The sequence below is a fragment of the Cheilinus undulatus genome, linkage group 23 (genome assembly GCF_018320785.1).
Source record: "Cheilinus undulatus linkage group 23, ASM1832078v1, whole genome shotgun sequence".
Lineage (NCBI taxonomy): Eukaryota > Metazoa > Chordata > Actinopteri > Labriformes > Labridae > Cheilinus > Cheilinus undulatus.
Genome location: NC_054887.1, coordinates 7,305,501 through 7,319,212, shown reverse-complemented (window position 1 = coordinate 7,319,212; position 13,712 = coordinate 7,305,501). Strand labels below are relative to the sequence as shown.

Sequence of the window (13,712 nt, the reverse complement as noted above, 5' to 3'; positions counted from 1 at the left end):
AATTTTTGCCACTTCTTTTTGGCACTTTTTTCCATTTTTTTGCACCTTTATGCCCATTTAGCCCTTTAATGCCACTATCAACAGAATTTTGCCACTTTTCTTATTAATTTTCTATTAACAGTGTCTCAGTTTCTTCTTCAATTTTTTGGCTTTCTGTATGAAAAAGTGATTCTTTAATTGTAACTTGATGAGAAAAATGTCAATATCATTTATCTTTCATTTTTCTACAAGTAAAAGCAAAAGTTTAAATTTAAGGTTGTACAGTTATAGTAATAATACAATGTAAATTTTTTCTTTAAGTTTTCATGCACTCTGACTTCAGCTAGCATTGCTGAACAAGTGAAATTACGAGGAAATAGCACCCCCTGCTGGTTACAGATATTACTGCAGTATGTTTTTTGTCAGACTGATTTAAATTGCCCATATTTGAGTTGATTTTAAAGCTATTGTGAGGTATCATTACGTCCTTTAAATCAAAGCTTAATGAGCACATCATCTGCATAGAAATCTACATCTACTCTAAAAATAAACGATATTTCTGCCTTTTCATAAATTCACCCCCACCAACAATTACAGAGCTAAAATAAACCTGCTGTGAAAACAAATCATCTCCGCCTGCATACTGCTCAGTATGTAAAATTAAACCAGCCGTACAGACGAATCTGCTGATATGTTTTTTTAAGCTCAGCAAGTGAAAGCTACTACCAGTCTGGCATCTTCTCTGCTCTCACCCACTCGCCCATCTGTCGCCCACCTGATCCACACACACGACTCATCCACGGCCCACAGGCCGAGTCAGACCTACTGATGACGACTTTAACACGCCTGATAGGACTGGAGAGGTGAAAAAGAGCGCTGATTTTTGACCTTTAAAGCCTATCATACACTATATGTGTGCGTATCATGAATAAATGTACATGTATGTGACAGCAGAACAGAAACAGCATGCTGTGTCTGCTATCATTAAGGTCCTGTTTCTGCTCTACTTAAGATGTAGCCTGGCACAGCTGTTGATCACAGCAGCTCATCTCTGTTCTTCTTCTACTCTTCTCTTCACTGCAGCTCTATCCTCCTCCTGTCCTGCCTCTCCTCTGCTTTTTTCTTTATCTTTATCCCATTTCCCCACTTTCCTATCCTTTATCCTTTATCTTTCCTCTTTCCCTCCTATATTTTCACCTTTGTTATTCCTTTCATGCTGCATCATTTTCCCCCTCTCTTCTGTTCTTCCCCCTTGATGCCGTCCCCTAACCACTCTTTTTCTTTCCTTGTCTTTGCCTCCTTCTCTTTCCCTTTCCTTCCTCCTTTCAAGAATGACTATCCTTTTGCCATTGTACCCTTTTCCCCCTCTTCCTCTTTTCTAATATTTCCCCTCTTTCTGCTCTTTTCTTGTCTTTCTATTGTCTACTCCTCTCCCCTCTTTCCCTCCTTCCTTTTCACCTGTCTTTACTCTACTTACAATATAATCTTTCTTTCCTCCTCTTCTACCATCCTTGTGCTTTCCCGTCTTTAGCTCCTCCATTCTCAGTTTATTCCTTTCCTTCTCATCCCTGTTTCTCTCTCTTTTTCCCCTCCTACGCCAAAGTGTCCACCATATTGCCAGAGGCAAGGCGGCCTCATAAGAATACAGGAGTATACGGGGAAACTCAGGTTTTACTGAATAAAAAGCCCTCGAATTCACATAAAAGAAATTCTGATGAATCATCTTCATACTTAATGGCCCAGATTTGTAAAAGCAACAATCTATCACATCAATATTATCAGATGGATTAAGAATGTCTGTTGTTACTGTTCACCTGAATGTTAGTTCATGTGTTACTATAGCCTACAGTACATTATGTCATTTAAATAAGGTCAATTAAAGTTTTATATATATTTACACATATTCATATGTATATTAACCCCTTAAAGCCTGTTGTACCATATTTGATACATACTTTTATGATACCTCTATCTAATCAATATGATCGTAAATTACTAAAAAGAATTCTGAATAAAATCTGATAAATGATAAAAATGCCTTCAAGAGGATTATCAGTTACCAAAAACACCTAATGTATCGAATGAGATACAAAAAATATACATACGTTAACTTCAATTGAACTTAGTATTTTTTGGATTTCAGAAGAAAGTGAAATAAACATTTCAGTTCCAAAAAAGTAGAATTCTCTGGCTATAATTTGTGTTTTATATGATGTAGAATTACATTTTACTATATAAACATTACACTGCTTCTTAAAGTCTCATTTCACTTTAGAAACTCAGATAGCTCAGTGAAGTTAACAGTCACCTAAAATGTTTTGATGATATATATATATATATATTTCAAATTTACTGATTTACAAAAAACTGAAAAATAGTAAAGCACATTAATATTTTTTGATTAATATGTCAAATTATAGTTATTTACTTGCATTCCTGAACAGAAAAATGAATTTTAGTGGTTGAATGTTATGCTTGATTCATTTCTGACTTCTCAGAGAAGCCCAGTGAGCCGGCTCAAATTTGGGTGAATTCAGTTTGAAATTCCTCATTCCTGTTCAAAATGGTAAAACGTGGAGAGCTCACTGAAAATGAAAGAGTCCGCATTAAAGCACTTCATGATGCTGGATGGTCTCTGAGACTAATATGACACATGGTCTAATAAATATAAGCACTGTTTATATATATATATACATATATATATATATATGTATATATAAATGTTAAACTTTATATACATCTATATTTATCGTAAGATATACTTCTAGATCATATACATAAATATTTGCATACATATATGTATATATACAGTAAATGTATAAACTGTATATATATATTGCAAGGTATAACTATAGATCATATTCATACATATTTACATAAACATTTTCCATATAAATAAGAATATATGTTTGTACAATTACTGTACACACACATACACACATAAATATACACAAACACATTCATATATAAATACATAGCCTACATATATGTAGACACATACATATATGTAGGTATACATTACTGTATATATCTATATATATCTTGAGATATTTTTTTATAATATAAATACAGAATGACATAAATATATGTAGATATACATATACATTTATATGTAGATATATATTTATATCTACATACATATGTATATGTACCTGAAAAATCCTTATATATATGTATGTACATATTACCTTAAAAAATACATATATATTCATGTATATATAGAAAGATATGTCAGATCATATGAATACATACTAGTATAAATGCACAAATATATTGATATATACACACATATATGACTATGTACATATAAGTACATAAATATTGAAGCATATATTACTGTTTATGTATCATAAGATATTTTATATTATATATATACATATTCACATACATATATATGTCACTCATGACATATATATGTCACTCATGACATATATATGTATGTCATGAGTGAGCTATCATTTTAAATCATAGAGAATCTGTCACTTTTATCTCTTAATATAATAATTGCTGCTTTTTCACTGATAAAATCTTATTCAGTGTTTGTTGGAGTGGATTTCTTTTGTGGTTTACAGTGAATTAAACGATTCATTAAAACCAGTTAACTCTGATCATTTTTGCCTTTATTCCTAAAACTCACATATTCCTCGTTGACTTCTATTGCCTTACATAGCGAGCCCGCTTCTGAAAATATGGCGGCGACGTTGACGTATGGCTAGCCAGTCAATGCAGCGTCTAGGTATGTTATATCTATGTCTTTTTCTGCTGCTCTCTCTTCTCAGCTCATCCATTCTCACTTTCCTTTTTCTCTCCTTTCCTTTCACCTTGACCCCCTTCCTCTCTCTTCTTTCTTACTCTCCTCTTCTTTTCTGTATCTTATATCATCATACTGGCGTTGCCTCTGATTGCCTTTTAGTTGCTGCATTCTCTTCCCTTCTGCTATTTCCATTACTTCCCTTTCTTCTTCTCTCTTCTTCAACCTCTTGCCTAATTCTTCTCTTTCCTTCCAGCCTACTGTCCCCTCTTTACCTCTTCCTTTCCCTTTTCTTCTTACCAGTTCTCTTCACATATCCACCTCCTCTCCTTTTCTCCTATCTTTTCCCTCTTCTCCTTCACTTCCTCTGCTCATCTCTGCTTCCTTTTCTTCCCACATTACGCCTGCTTCCTTTCCTGATGCAATCCCCTCAATTAGTGTCCTAAACAAGTCAAAACTAGCCATATTTAATGTCTAGATCAGCCCTTGTGTTTATATTGTTGTCAGAATGTTTCTCCAGAGTTGTCTAGAATCTGACATCAAGCATGATTGCTGAAATCATGCCTGTCCAGCACAGTCATTATGTGCACATCTCTGCAGGCCGACACTGAAAAAACTGGGCCTCTCCCCTCTCCCAGCCATAACATCATCCTCCAAAAGAGGAAAGGGGGGAAAAAAACAACAAAAAAACCATCTGTCTTTTAGAGAAGCAGGCTGAACAACAGCATCTGCTCTCTCAGGAATCCACCAGAGCAGAGTGTCGCTCTCCAGCCCTCGCTTTAACACCCTCTCATTTTCTAATTCATCAATCTTTAGCCATTCAAGCTCATTTAACGTGTCCCGCTCCTCATGGAAACAGTCACCCAGACATGTCCAGCTGTGGGCCAAGGGTGCCGGGGTACAGCTGGGGTGTGTAAGAGGATGTGTTTAAGCCCCAATCATCACCACAGGGAGTTCATGTTATTAACCCACAAGAATCCATGATGCTAATTTGGCTGCAGCTTCCACAGCTCTCTCATAGGTAGAACCCAGACATGAATGATGGCTACGCTCCATTATGACGCCAATAACACACACCTGCACTTCAGTGTTGGTCCCTTATGTTGGCAATGAGCTCAACAACCTCTGGGGATGAATTAAAAAGAGAGCACTGTTTCCGTGTTGTGGCAGCGCCTGCGGCAGCGCAGGGACTGACAATCAAAGCCATGATGGCAGAGAAATATTCAGGGTTACAAAAACACAAGGGATGGGGAGAATTATGCATCTGGGTAAAGGAAAAAGAACCCCAAAACACCATACACCATCAGTATAATAACTGAATATTTCTAGGTGGTATTCTAGAAACAGAGCTGAGGGGAAGGAGTCAGAAAAAGTGATTCATGATATTTTTTTACTGCAAATATCATCCAGGAGTGATGCTGTTTCCTTTCAAAATAAAACAGAAAGGAAAGCTTTAAGATAAGTATGTGTTAAACCTTTTTAAAGCTTTAAAGTGTCATAAATTCTCCTGTAAAACATGGCCTAAAATACCTCCTTCAAAAACCAGCAGCAAAAATGATATTTAAAGGTCACATATTACGCAAAATACACACAAATATGTGCTGAAACAAGCTTGGTTCAGATTTTCCCCTCATGATGTCATGTGGGGAGTTAGCCCCGCCCCCAGGCTCGGTTGGCCCTCCCCGCTTGGAAGAAAATTTCACCCTCATCCTCTCCTGATTTTCCTCTAAGCTGAGAGGAGGATCAGGAGAACCACATCCATTAAGCCACGCCCATTTTCTGAGAGGGGCGGAGTCAGACAGCTCATTAAGATTTAAAGCCACAGACACAGAAACAGCTTGTTCTGAGCAGGGCTGAAACAGAGTGTTACTGGAGTGTTTTGGGGATGTTTTGGAGACCTCTGAGAACAACATAAACTTGTCTTAAAGGGGTAAAATATGTGACCTTTAAGGATGCTTCCTGGCAGCAGAGCTGAGTGTGTGAGTATTTTCAACCCTCATACTCAGCTCTGCTGCTCATTCCTTACAAATGTGGCACAATTTAAAAGAGAAATAAACAGGCTTTAACGGTATAAGATTTAATGCCAAGAAGGATTGTTACAACAAGGAAATAATCTACCAAACACTAATTCCCTTACTTTTTGGGCTAAGTTTATACTAAAATGGTTTTTCAATGTATCTTTGACACACATTTCACATTGAAGAGACATTGCAACTCCTGCAATCTGAAAACTGCAGAATTTAGAAGGCCATGTTGCTATTCCAATACAATTTTGATGAAATTATCCAGCCTTAATATGGAAATATAAGGATTTTAGAATAGAGCAACCAAAATAGTACTTGTCTACTACAATTGCACATCCGTAAATACCAATGCTTGGTGAAGTTGATGAATGCATGGTGTGCAAAAATCATTCAGAGCATGGCTTTCCATGAGCACCAGCTGTCAGCCAAACAGCTGATTACTCACTTAATTACAGCCAGCTGCTTTTGTTCCTATTGTTGACCCAAAAAAATAAACTAACGAAAAATGACTCGCCTTTTCTGTTTATTTTACATTTATCTCTACAATGTATGAACTTAGTTCTTTTGAGAGTAAAGGTGTTTACTTTCCATACTTAACCATAAGAATCTTTCTAAATCTCCTTATTTTGTGATTTTAACCTCTGCAAGCCTTCATTTAAAGAAGTAAACACAATTCTCTCACAAGACTGTCACAAAAAGTGGGCTTCATGCATGAAGGGTCTGATTCTATGTTGTTCTAACTCAATGTTTCCTTTAATATAACTTAATTCCCACCAAACTTGTAACTTCAACATTTATCAGGTTGCAGGAAATTGAGAGTAAGATGCTCAAAGTTTGTTTGGAGTGAACCCCAGGATGCTCTTCTTTGATTTGTACCTCACTTGGAAGGTGAAGGTGACTTATGAGCCCGTCTTTTCCCTGAGCAGAGCTGTCTTCCTGTGTTTAAAAGAGAATCAGCTACTCAAAAAAGACGTCAACTTCAGAGATAAAGACAAGATAAGCAGCTTAAAGTTGTCCATTTGTCCCATTCTACATTTTCAGTCTCAGCTGACTGGAACAACTTGACCTCTGACCCTAAAACAGCCTGAAAGCAGCATAATGCGTCGTTCTGCTCTGTAAATTGTGTCATCACTTAAGGCGGCGGTGAGCAGAATGGGAATGCACCTAAGCCCTCCTGTAGAAGCTCCATCACCTGACTCGTGTCTAATGGGCCGTGGAGAGACGAGGGGGAGAAGCGGGAGAGTGACGATGACACTGCATCTGGCGTGAGTAATGGCTCCGTGCTGGCTGTGACGTGTCACAAGTCAGGCCTTGTGATGTCTCGGAGGGGTGGGGGGGCTCGGCGGCAGAAACGCTGGTGCCAACGCTCATGCCTCGCATACCACGACATGGGACGACATTTATGTAAGGGCAATTCATTAGTAGAAATCACACCTATTTGGACTGACTTTATATCAAGCATGATAAATCTAATGAAGACATGTGAACTGTTTGGTATTTTAATCTGATTTAGGCTTTATTTAACATGCCTTTTGAGAAGCAGACATTTTGACTGGCTCTACTGAGAGCACAGGTGTTTCTAATATCATTCACGATGACTCAGCTCAACTCAGCTGTCTTAATGGAATCGCCTCCTAATTACTCTGACTGATTACACCTGTGCTTTTCCTGCTGTGATACGTCAGAATCAGTGAATGAGTTTCACTGCTGCACAGCCCTAATGTGAACTGACAGCTGGGTTAGTATGACTTATGTTTCATGAAAATATACATTACTTTATCTTTAATGTTGGCTTTATGTGATGAACCTCACCCCACCTCCACCCTAAGTGACCTCAAATAGGTCAAGCATTATAGACCAGGGGTTCTCAAATGGTGTGGCAAGACACACTAGTCTGCCTTAAGGCAAGTCTAGGAGTGCAGTGGGAATCTGTACAATATGTTATTACTACAACTTTATGGCGAGTACTGTAACCAGGCCTGCCCACAGATCTGGACCCCTGAAAAACCCCAGAGAATGGGTGTCAGGATTTATTGATGATATCAGTGTATGTGTGTTGGATCAGCAGCATTGGTGCTAGCATCCTGCTGAACAGAACCTCATTAAGAGCTGAAAAGCATGACAAGCTATTATTGGGTTAAAATTGGTGTTGAAATTAATACAATTACATACATTTTAACCAAGTTAACCAATTTTTCTACCCATTTTTGTAACCTCTTTGAAACCATTTTGCAGCTTTTTGTAGCATTTTTGCCATTTCTTATTACTATTTTTGACCCTCTTTTGCCACTTTCTTGGAACTTTTTGCCACATTTAACCACTTTTTGCCTAATTTTGCTATTGTTTGGCAATTTTTTGCCATTTTCCCATCTCTTTTGACCCCTTTTACCACCTACCACCTTTCAGTACCACCTTTCCCCTTTGTTGCCACTTTTCTGCCACTTATAATCTATTTTGCCCACTCCAGCCTTTGTTTGACCACTTTTTTGCCCAGATTTGCCCTTTTTAATCACTGTTAACTCCTTTTTACCACCTTTCAGTACCTTTAACCCTTTTTTGCCACTTTTCTGCCACTTGTGATCTCTTTTGCCACCTTTTTGACACTTTCAACTCATTTATTCCACCTTTTTGCCAACTTTTGCCCACTTTAGCCTTTGTTTTACCACTTTTTTGCCCAATTTTGCCCTTTTTTTACCACCTTTAACCCATTTTTACCACCTTTTTACAACATTTAACCCTTTTAGACCACTTGTTATTTCTGCCACGTTTTTGCCAATTCCAACCCATTATTTGGCCACCTTTTTTTTCATCAATTTTTGCCCATTTCTGACTCTGTTTTGCCACTTTTTGCCCAATTTGCCATGTTTTTCAAATCACTTTTAACCCATTTTTGCCACCTTTTGCCCACTTTTGCTTTCTCCATGAGAAAGGCCCCAGAAAGCTCTCCCCTTTATCTCCCCTTATAGTCCACCTTGACTGTAACATTATTAAAAAGTCTATTTTGTATTGATTTAAATATGGTGTGCCTTGGGCAAAAAAGTCTGAACACCACTTAAATAGACAATACATGCATCTCTGATGACTGATAACAAAGTTTCTTACATTGTTCCTGTGCATGTGTTGAGTTTCCCTGTGGTGCTCCAGCTTCCTACAGCAGACCAAAGATATAGCTTACTGGCCACTCTAAATTGCCCATACTGGTGACCACTCCCAGGTGCTTATCAGGGTGGGAATTTAGCTACCAGCCAAATTTAGGTATTTCTGCTGACTTGGCTCAACCTATCAGCCACCGGGGCAAGTAAAGAAAAGAAACATAACAGGATTATGTGACAATAAACAGCATGTATGGAGTCCTGTTTTTTTTTTCTTTTTTTTAGCTTGTTTCTTTCAACTTTATGAACAAGAGTTTGTTTACATTACTTCTAAAGTGCTGGAGTGGTTTGAGTATCACATGTGCAGGGCTACAGCCGGTTTACCTGCCAAAGGTGTCTTTGATCCAAGTCCAAGATAGTTAAACCAGGTCTGAATAGTTTGAGATTGAAGAAAACATGCACAAGAAAGCAAACATTAGCATGGAAGGAGGTAGGACAAAGTGGTCAAAAATAGGGTTTAAAGTGAGGGACAGTTTGGATCTAGGTGATCCTGAGTATCTTGATTGAGAAACAAGGACTTGACTACTACTTTTATACTAAAAACTAATGATAATTCTTTATTTTCAAGTTATATCTCATCTCATTACGCTGCTTGTTAAAATAAAGTGGCTGATAAATAAAAAAGTGGCTGGTAGACTTTTAAATCCACCAACCCTGGTGTTTACCACACCAATCTCTTGTCCTCTTGTTAATCCTCATGATGACTGGTGCAGATCATTGATGGGTGGTTTCAAAACAAAAAAAAAATGTTCCCATTTATTCATGAGTGAACCAGGATGCAAACCAGGGACCCCTACTTGTGAGGTGGCAGCTGTAACCACGCTCTCTGTAGCCACTTCCCATAATGTCGTATTAATAATGTATCTTAACTCTACATTTTAACAAAGCCCCATGAGGTCTTAGGTCGAAGTCTAACATGATTCAAGCACCAGAGGAGGTGTCTGACCCTGTGTAAACCAGCCTTTAAAAAAAAAAACTCAGTTTTGGTGTGTCTCTTTAAATGCAAACAAGTTCCGCCTCACCCCCCCTCGTCTCCTGGGTGTGCAGACACCACTACAGCTGCATGCATCTCTGGCTGTGGATGGAGACACCAGGTCAGGGGCAGGCCTCATTAAAATGACTCCTATCATTAGGAATGCACAATATTATCAGTGTGATGACTGTATTGGCAGATATTAGCCTTTATTCTGCTGATGTTTACAACCCCTAAACATCGTCCAACTTCAGCTGTAAATATCAGCTGTATGTACCGATAAGTCTGTAGAGTTTCAGGCAGAACTGACAGACCTACATCAGCTGAAGTCTTCATGTTTGTCCATTCTCATTCCTTAACCTCTAAAGTGTGTTTAAAGGCCTTAAGCTTGTTTCTTTGTTAATCCTCAAACTTTTAGGCATGTTTTAAGTACTTATGTTTTAGGTTTGAACATTTATACACCAGTACCTGTTGTTCATTTGTATTGACTAAAACTAATTTGTCAACATCAGCCGTATATTGCATATCAACAAAAATTCAATCTTGTGCACCCCTACCTATTGTGATATCACTGAGAGTGGAGATTCTCAACAGCCTGCTAGATTTTGTGTTTTCAGATGCAGGCAGATAAAGGACTGGGTTGGCTTTTTTATATTTTGTGGGTCACTTTAATATAGTCATAAATAGTAAATGTAAGGATGCACTGATGCATGAGTTTAACATCAGAATCAACTTCTACTGGCCCTGTTGACAAACACCGACCACTGGCAAATAGTGTTGCATGAACAGATATCAGTAGCCAATGGTTATGCGTTGTGTCCAGTATATTTAATGTGGGCATGTGGTTCACCTCAGAGATGAAACAAGTAAGAGGCAGTAGAGATGTTCCTATCCAATCAAACCAAAGTATGGGTTGCCTAGTGGTTTAAGGTGCACCCCATGTAAGTGGGCGGCCCAGGTTCCTGTCCAGTCTGTGGCTGGCTCTCCCCGGCTCTCTCAGTGGTAGCACTGACAGCTTTCAGTTCTCTTTGCAGGTTTGTGTCCACATTCCTGAGCTGAATATCATCCTCAGTGCTTCTGTTATATGTGAGCAAAACCTGGACATGTTATCCACTTCACATTATAAAACTATTCAAGTGTCTTTTTGAAGAATGGTTCACAAATGTCTTGCTTTTCTGTTTTTTGTGTATGCTTTTCTAAATCAATAAAAGACTGACAAAATTGAGCACCCTTTCAACATAACAAATGACATAAGATCTGCAATGTAAGCCAAAATTGCAGTTTGATAGTTTTTGAATATCATTCCCCCCAGGTTAAATTCATCTAATATTGTGCTGGTTGTAATACAGACTGCTGTTTTGAGTGCGTTTGTTGAGTAATACAAACGATGTAAAACCCACAAGAATAACATATTCAATTGCAATATTGGGGGTAAAACTGCAATTAGATTATGCAAATTTTGCAAATTGTTCAGCCCTACCTGTTAGACAAACTCTGATCTATCTTCATGGTCATGCTTTTTGTCTAATCAACATATTCTTAAAAATTAATGGAACTTTAAGCCTTTAATATACTGCAGTCAGCCACAAGGGGGCGATTGAGATATTTTAGCTACATACTCTTGGAGCCCTCTTGATGACTATCACTGAGCTTAATGCTAATATGATCTGTTGGGGACATGCAGGAAACAGATCTGTGAAGATTCTCAGAGCCCTCTAAAATTTTCTGAATTTAGTCACCCCCCAGGGGCCGTATGGGAATCCCCCAGATGTGGCCCCCGGGCCTCCAGTTGATAATCACTGCACTGAAATAACATATGAAAATACATTTTTAATGGCCAAATTACAATTTTAAACATCAGTATTACCCAGAATTTCCCTACTGGTTTCTCTACTAAAAAGTGGGTTCTTCATGACGTGTCCCCTTTGATGTTAACAGTCTGATTTGTAAGTTTAAAAAATGGTACAATAGTTGTTTTTACAGTGCTGCTGTGTGTCTGTATGCTAGAGTACAGTATGACCTGACGACTGGAACTTTCTAAATGTAGCTAAACAGACTGATATTAGCACTGTAGCACAACTCCAACCTATAACTGCTCATATGTACTAAATGAGTGCTAATCCTGCATAGCTGTTTGACTCTTCATTGACAACACAACGGTGTTTGCATGAGGTATTGTTGAGGGTAAAATGAACACCTTTCAGCATATCTTATTGCATGAAACTGTGTTAAAACAACAGGCCAAACAGCCACATGTGTAACAAGTCATCCTCTCATATCAGGATTCCTATCACCATCACTGTAAATCTTCTTACTCTGCTGTTTGAATGCAAACAATACAGCGGCGTATCTGTTACAGTGCACTTGTTAGACCAGCCTTGTGACAATGATATGGGTCTACAGCAGGCATGAGCAAAGTGAGGTCTGGAAACATTCACGTGGCAACAAAAGCAGCCATGTGGAATATTACTCCACATCTGTGTTTCTCCATTTAGTCTATTTAACATCATTTACACAACTGCATCCACCAGTTATTATCATTTTCTGTTTATTATTAAAAATCAATGCATTCATTTTATTAAAACTATCCAAAACAAGGTAAAGCTACTTTTTAAGAGCAGAGATTGTGCCACTTTTGCTTAAAATTGACTAATAATTAAATAAATATCATTTTTTCTTTGTTTGTTTGTGGGTTATAAATTCATACTTCTTCAAAAGATGACCCATTCTGCCTGATTAGTAGTGTCCAATCCAGCTTCAAATGCAGCTAACATCTTAAAAAGCAAGAAGGAAACAATCCTTCCTGAAACCCTCTTAAATACTTCATGGGAGAAAGGATGAAAAATGTGGACCAGTCCTCCCTCCCCACCTGCAAACCTTCATATTTCTACATCTTATAAAAACCAGGCCTTGTGTTTGCTGTCTTGCTTCCTGTCTTGAAGTAAGCAGACCTGTCTTGACAGCTCCAGCAGCTCAGCTACATCTGGCAGCATCGCTTGCAGACATCAAATAATCCGCTCAGCGCTGCGGGGCCTGCCCGCACCGGCCGGCAGAAGCAGTAACAAAAACCAAAGGCTCCATCCAACACAACAGCCCATGAACACACAGCCTCTCCTCCCTTGTGTTGCTTTGATAGTTGCTGCTGTGGATGCAGCGCGTGCAGGCAGACAGTGCAGTGGCTGCAATGGTCTGCCATTGATGCTCTGCAGAATCCGGATAAAAACACGACAATCAGCGTCAGGCGCCTCCATGTTTGCAGGATTATTTGCACCTGGTCGCCCTCGTAAAGCAGCATCACCGGGATGCTGTAGGGGATTAAAACAGAGCGATCTGACACGTCCTCTGCACCATTATTCTCACTGTGATACTGAAGAACGCGACGAGATGAAAAGATCCAGTCACCATCATGATAAAGAAAATATACATAAAAAGGAGGCATGAAGAACTCACCATCTGCAGTGAACCGGCTCCCGTTTGTTTCCTCCCCCGCCACTGAGTGTGTGCTGATGCTGTAGAAAAGGATGAAGAGTGTGTGGATGTGAGAGAGAGAGAGAGAGGAGGGGGGGACTGTGCCCGGCCAGTGCGTCCGTCCCTCACTCAGCCGCTGCAGCAGCAAGCTGTGGTCCACACGGATCCTCAGCTCTCCTCACCAGCTCCCCCGCCGCTGTCAAAACCAGCAGCAGCGAAGATCGTCTATGAGCGCGAGAAGATGACTCACTCATCGGCGGAGAAGATGGACCGCCTCCGAGAGCGAAGATGTCGTCACGCCACAGCGGAGAACCTTAGATAGGGGGCAGGAGGGATTTCTTCTTTGAGAACTGCTACCAAAAACA

At 39.1% G+C, this 13,712-nt stretch overlaps 1 protein-coding gene across 1 annotated transcript in view; it reads right to left on the bottom strand.

Annotated features, from left to right (window-relative positions):
- nrcama (neuronal cell adhesion molecule a) overlaps positions 1-13,358 on the bottom strand; it is a 108,373-nt gene extending 95,015 nt beyond the window's left edge. Inside the window, exon 1 of the mRNA XM_041780701.1 lies at positions 13,330-13,358. The gene's annotated coding sequence lies outside the window, so the exon portion shown is untranslated. The remainder of the gene's footprint in view (positions 1-13,329) is intronic.
- Between the last annotated feature and the right edge of the window lie 354 nt (positions 13,359-13,712).